The sequence below is a fragment of the Phoca vitulina genome, unplaced genomic scaffold (assembly GCF_004348235.1).
Source record: "Phoca vitulina isolate PV1807 unplaced genomic scaffold, GSC_HSeal_1.0 scaffold8, whole genome shotgun sequence".
Classification (NCBI taxonomy): Eukaryota; Metazoa; Chordata; class Mammalia; order Carnivora; family Phocidae; genus Phoca; species Phoca vitulina.
This window is the reverse complement of record NW_022589711.1, coordinates 10,684,420-10,690,419: the sequence shown is the minus strand read 5'-3', so window position 1 is coordinate 10,690,419 and position 6,000 is coordinate 10,684,420. Positions and strand designations below refer to the sequence as shown.

The window sequence follows — 6,000 nt, the reverse complement described above, 5'->3', positions numbered from 1 at the left end:
CTCTTTTATCTTTTGCCAAAGTATTTCATTTCTACATTTTTGTCAACTTTTATCTTGCTTGCTTTACAATCCTGTTTGATATACAGGAATATATCCTCCTCCATGCCTCTTCTCCTTGCCAAATTTTACTAAGATTCTTAATATTATGAGCATTCCATTCATGGTGATCATCTTACCAAAATCACTGTACCATGAAGTTCTCATCTCTTCTACTTAGTGTCAAGTTTAGTTCATCATTTTGAGTTCCATATTTCTCCACAAACTTACTGAGGTAGTAAGGTATATAGGTTTATTTTTAACTTTTGAGTTGTACTTTCTTCACCTTGTTTAGCAATTCACCAAATTAATTTATAAGCCATGTATTTACATGTAATCTTTTGAAACTTTATACAGATGTTTTAGTGAATTATTTAATATATCTTAGTATCCCAGTTAGCAGCTGTTATGAATATTACTGCTTACTTACTACTGATTTACTACTGAAAAAAAAATGCCCATTTGACCACATCCTTAATTTTATATTTCTACTTTTAAAGTATAATTTATGTCTGTTAATTTCCTTTTCATCTGTCAAAAATCAAGCAGGAATACATTTTCTATTTAAAGTAGACAAGTGGATTAATGTCTATAGCTTTGAAATTTTTTAACCTATGCATATTTCCAAATTATTGAAGACAGAGAATTTTAAAAATAGCTTGGATAGTAGCTGAATGTCATTAGAGTTCATTAAATTTCACCAAATGGTATGCTATTACATGTTGAACGATTTAAATTTAGAAAGAAAGTTGATTACAGTAATGGAATACAGGGATATGCCAGGCATGTTTTGCTTTCCAACTTTTATAGATGTTCACATTAGCCACAATAAGGCATTGTCATCATGATCCAAGGGCATAATGGAAATCAGTTTCTGACAGAGCATATATTGTCCTTGAAAACTGTACTGACGAAATGAGGGGTCCAAGAATACTTCAAATAGTAAAGAATAGATCAAGGATACTTCTACAGGTTTAGGAATGATGAAAACTATTACAGTTTTAATATTATTTGTTTAAAATATTTCTTACCCCTATATCCAAGTAATATATTTTAAATATTTATAAATATGTATATATAATATACCACATATTATATATCTCAAAATATATGAGCATAATTTGGATAAATACAAGTAATTCATTGAAGAGATGTTGAATATCTTTTTTCTTAAAAAATAAATAAGTTGAATTTATGATTCTGATTAGCTGCTATATGTTTGCCTGGGCTTTTTATGCAGAAAGTGAGTGAAATTGATCAAACAAGTATATGCTAAATGTATTAATAGCCTGACTTTTATTTATTTATTCTTGTTTGTTCACTATCATATTTGTCTACTATTCAAATTCTCTATTTAATTATAGTCATAGAAAAATTGCATTAATTTTGTACAAACTCTGCCTGAGTAAAACACATCTTCTCGCAGTTCTAAAAAGATATTATTAAATGCACAACTTTCCATTTGCACTTAGGCTGGAAATGATTATTTTTTCAAGTCTACTTGTAGCAGGAAGTTGAAAGACCAATAATGTACTTGTTTTAAAAAAAGAATTGAATATCACTCTTCTCCATTCAACTTTGCATGGTCATTATCCTTTTCTTACTCTACCAATAATAGCTTCTTATCTTTTTTTTTTTTTTTTACAGACAATGAGTTCCTCACAGTCTTATACTGAATGTAATAATATCATGATACTTTTATGTTAACTTTATTGTAAATTCAAAAATTCTGAACCTAGCCTAAAGTGATTGTAATCGCCCTGAATAAAAGACATTCCAAAAGGCTGTTCCAGAAACACAATAGCAGTGGGGAAATGGAGAAAATTGACTCTAATGTAATGACGATTGATCATGTCTTTTCACTCTAAATTAGTGGTCATGGATGTTTCAAGGATATATATTTGGTGAAAAATTTTGAAATATACATAAGAATACTCGGTTTTCTAACCCTGAAGGCAACTCTCTTCTTTTACACCTCAGTCATGTAAGAGTTAATTCTGTATCCTACAAGGATGTAATCGCTAAGTTAGTCTGGAAAGGGGCAAAGGTAACCTGGACTCAAAGTAACACTTCTGTTGTCAAGGGTTACTGATGGGGGAAGGGAAGTGGCTGGAAGGGGAAGGAGTTATGGAAATGAAGAAGAATTGTAGCACACACTACATAAATTCAAATGCTATACATATATTTGGAATGGGATCTCCATTCTGTTGTATTTTTACCTTTTGCGTTTTCATTTATTTAGTTTACACATGGATGATGAATTTATGAGTTGGTTTTTGCTGACCTTATTCAGTGTATCATTGTCTAACAGCATTCAGCTGTAAATTATAGACATAATAATTTTGTAATTAAATTTACATTACTATTTACATCTCAAACACAATAAAATCATGCTTTTTCCTAAGCTGTAATATCAGCAAATATCTTCTATGGAACTTCGTGGAGAGTCTGTGTCATTTCAGTTTACATGAGAATTTCTCTTTTCCTCCACAAAATTAAGGGTCAAGGGAAAACCATGCTTAAGGGCTTTAAGTTCACATGTAAGGATTGAATAATATTCTCACTTTTAAGATAGATACATTTAATGATGATGTACTGAAGTGTTTTTGCTCAATGTTACAATACTTCAAATCACTAGTCATCATAGGCCTGCCTCACTTTAAATCTCCTTGTTGCGCCAATTTGCATTACTGTTGGGTTTGCTAAACTAGAAACTAAAAAGAAAATGTGGCAATTAATAGTAAATGCTTGAAATCTTGTGACGTTAGCAACATCTTTAGGCTCATTTAAATTTCTGTTACCAGTATTCACAAATAAAATATTTCTGAATTTATTTTGCAAAATAAAAATGATGTCCATGGCATTGACACATTTTCAGTATCATTTAAAATATATGCCCCATGTTCTATAATCAGCACATTCATATATTAGCTTCTACCATTTTAACCTACTCATTTAATTTGGAGTAGCAGTGCATTTTCAAGAATAAAATTAAGTGTTATTCTACATAAGTGAAGTGCAGTAGTATTTGACTATATACACAGTTCCTGGATTTATATCCAAATAACGCATAATAGAGAGCAGAAAAGAGGCTTTTTCTGCCAAAAGTATCTGAATTTTCTTCAGAAAATGTTCTTTTAAAATCCTTTGTATTTTCAAAGCCACTCTACAGAGACAATTAAAAGCAAAAATGAAATGATAGATCACATGACAGGAGTTTAAATGTGAGGCTTTTTTCCTCGGTTAAACATCGCAGCAGGCATTACAATACCAGAGGTAACGAATCAATTAAATCCATTTTCCCCTCCGCGCCTCCAAAGCTGCGTGCGTAGTGTTGCCGCGTAGTGCGGAGCGGGCGCAGTAGGACCCAGGGGCCTCCGCAGCCACCAATAGAAGCGCACACTTGGACCTATTTGCATGCAATGCCGTCTGCTCTGCGCATTAATAGTAATACAGATAACGGGTTTCAAAGAATTCTCTACTGAAGAAGGATTGGATTTTTCCAGGGTGCTGATACTGAGAAGAAACCCGACTTTACACTCTCCCTAATTTCCCCACGCTTAGGTTGAAAAGTCCCAGACAGCTTTGGCTTGCTTTAAACTCGGGGAGGTCTCCGTGCACAGCAAAGTTGGAGGCTGCGCCGGCGCCACAGAACCGCTAGATTTCTGACAACAGTCTTGTCGAAGGGTAAGTCTCCCAAATGATTGCAAAGGAAGTGACAGCCGGCTTTAGACCTGTCAAAAGGGCCCACGCTTGGTTTTACATCGGTGGTTGCTGGAGTGCAGAATGGGTGCGGACAGGACTCTGCAGTTTGTCCAGAAATTGTGACTGGGGTATTTGGGGATAGAATCAAAAACCTTCAGGCTAAATCGGAAATTGCAGCCGTACGCTCGGGAGGGATTCAACAAGTTTCCCTGCAGGGATGCGATGGGTTTTCGGCTTTTGTTTTTGTTTTGTTTTGTTTTGTTTCCTTGCAAGTTGTTCGGAGTGTCCGTTCCGGGTGGGGTGCCCCTGCTTCACAAAGAAGTTTCGGGATTTGTGTCTGTTGTGTGTGGCTGGGTTAACCCTTGTGTGAAGAGATTCTATGCCGCATTTGGGCTTCCTGGGGACACACGGGAGAACTGCTTCTAAGGATGCTCGGAGCATCAGGGGCCTGCTGGGGCTCGTGCTGGGCAACTTCCCCGCGTAAGCTCGGGGTCTCTGACCGTACCGCGGTTATGAATTGGACAGAGGCTCAGAAACCCGCAGCTCCGAGGCCATTTGAGCTTCCAAACTTTGAAAACGTTCTCTAACAAGGAGGATGAGAACGGGTGCTTTGAAAATATGCATTACTAGATGAATTTTGATGAACTCTTAGTGATACGTAGGCAGTGAAGTCTTTCAGGACCTGCGTTTCCAACCTGCAGCTTTTGCCTGGACGTGTAGTGCTGATGTGGAACGGTGGGGGTTTAAAGCTAAAACGGGGCGGGGGGGACTTTATCTGAGGGAGAGAGGAAGAGGGAGAGAAAACAGATGAATGAACAAGGTGCGTCCCATTTTTCACACACAAAAACCACACGCGTGGGACGTGCCAGGAAGCGCTCCAGTTGGTGGCGTTTAGCTGGAAAACGTTTTGCAGGGAGGTCCAGGAGCCTCTGCATTATTGATGAAGCGCTGTGCCCTTCTGGGGGCCCTTCTCGCTCCTTCACCCTGCCCCCTCTTCCCTTCAGCGCTCCTCCTGCCTGGGGCTCGGGGTTGGCGCGGGTGCCCCGGCTCGCGCGGCTCAGACCCGCAGCGCGGCGGACACAATGGGGAGAGGCAGACAGTGCCCTGCGCGCGGGCGGAGCGGGGAGCTCGGCGTGGCAATCCGGCTGTCGCAGCCCCTGCTGCCGCTCGGCGGGGGCTGCAGCGCTGCGGTGGGTGGCTGCTTGCGCCAGGCGGCCACGCGCCCGACATCCCGAGGGCCCCGTGCAGGAAGGGCCGCAGAGGTCCTGGGTTATCCATTTAGGGTCCACTGTGCTGCGGGGCAGACAGGTGGGGCGGGGAGATGGCATGCGGAGGCATCCCATTCTGGTCTTTGGTTCAGAGCTGCGACTGCTACCTGAAAATCCCTGGGGTGCACCCCAAACATCCTAGAGAACCTGCACTCCCGAGGGGAAGGAGACGAAGAGGAAAGAAGGGAAGTCATCTAGCCAGGCTTTTCTTGGCGCTTTTAAGTGGGCTGCTTTAGATGCGGCTTTGAAATAGATTTCCGTGGCCTCTCTGTGGCTCCGAAGGGGCAGGCTTCCAGACCCAGGAGCTCACTGGAGACTCCTTCTATAGATGAAGGAAGGAGACTGCAGGGCAGGGGCCTTCATTTCGCAGTGTCATTTAACCCTGACCTCAGCACCTCCCACCCTTTCACGCCCTCACCAGGGAGTGCCCTGACCTTGCAAACTCCTCTGGGTCATCTGCCCTGTTTCTTTTTAAGTGATTTTATCAGGCTGGATGTTTCAAAGGCCTGTTAAGAAATGGTTTGTGTATTTCAAGTAGTGATGGGAGATTGTTTAATTTGGAGGTGGATCCTCAACCCCCCTGAGCATTTGGAGGAAGGGGCAGAGATGAAGGACTCTATAGAATGGCCCACCTGGGGGGTTGGTTGCTTGAAGGGGAACTTTCAGAGGAAATATCCCTCTTTGAGCACATGGGGGGAGACAATATCATTGCATTCTTTCCCCACTTTCCATTTGTCCCCTTCATTATCCTTGTTTAGGAACTAGGATGTAATGCTAAATAGAAAATATTTTGAGAATCCATCTGTTTATTAGGAGGCCAGCTAGAAGTGTGGTAGCTAGGCTTTCAGGCCCAAACTTGGATGCTCCTCAGACCTATTATTTTGGGAGATTCAGTTTGCTACTGCAAAACCTGCCTCTCTTCTGTATCTTTTGAAAGCTTTTTGAAAGGCATGCAATGCGGCATGTTGATTTCATTAATGGGGTTTATTAA

At 40.6% G+C, this 6,000-nt stretch overlaps 1 protein-coding gene across 5 annotated transcripts in view; it reads left to right on the top strand.

The window, feature by feature from the left end:
• The first annotated feature begins 3,389 nt into the window (after positions 1-3,389).
• Positions 3,390-6,000, top strand: part of ROBO1 (roundabout guidance receptor 1) — a 1,119,036-nt gene continuing 1,116,425 nt past the window's right edge. For all 5 annotated transcript variants that reach the window (XM_032406315.1, XM_032406314.1, XM_032406316.1 and 2 more), the window contains exon 1: positions 3,390-3,723. The gene's annotated coding sequence lies outside the window, so the exon portion shown is untranslated. The remainder of the gene's footprint in view (positions 3,724-6,000) is intronic.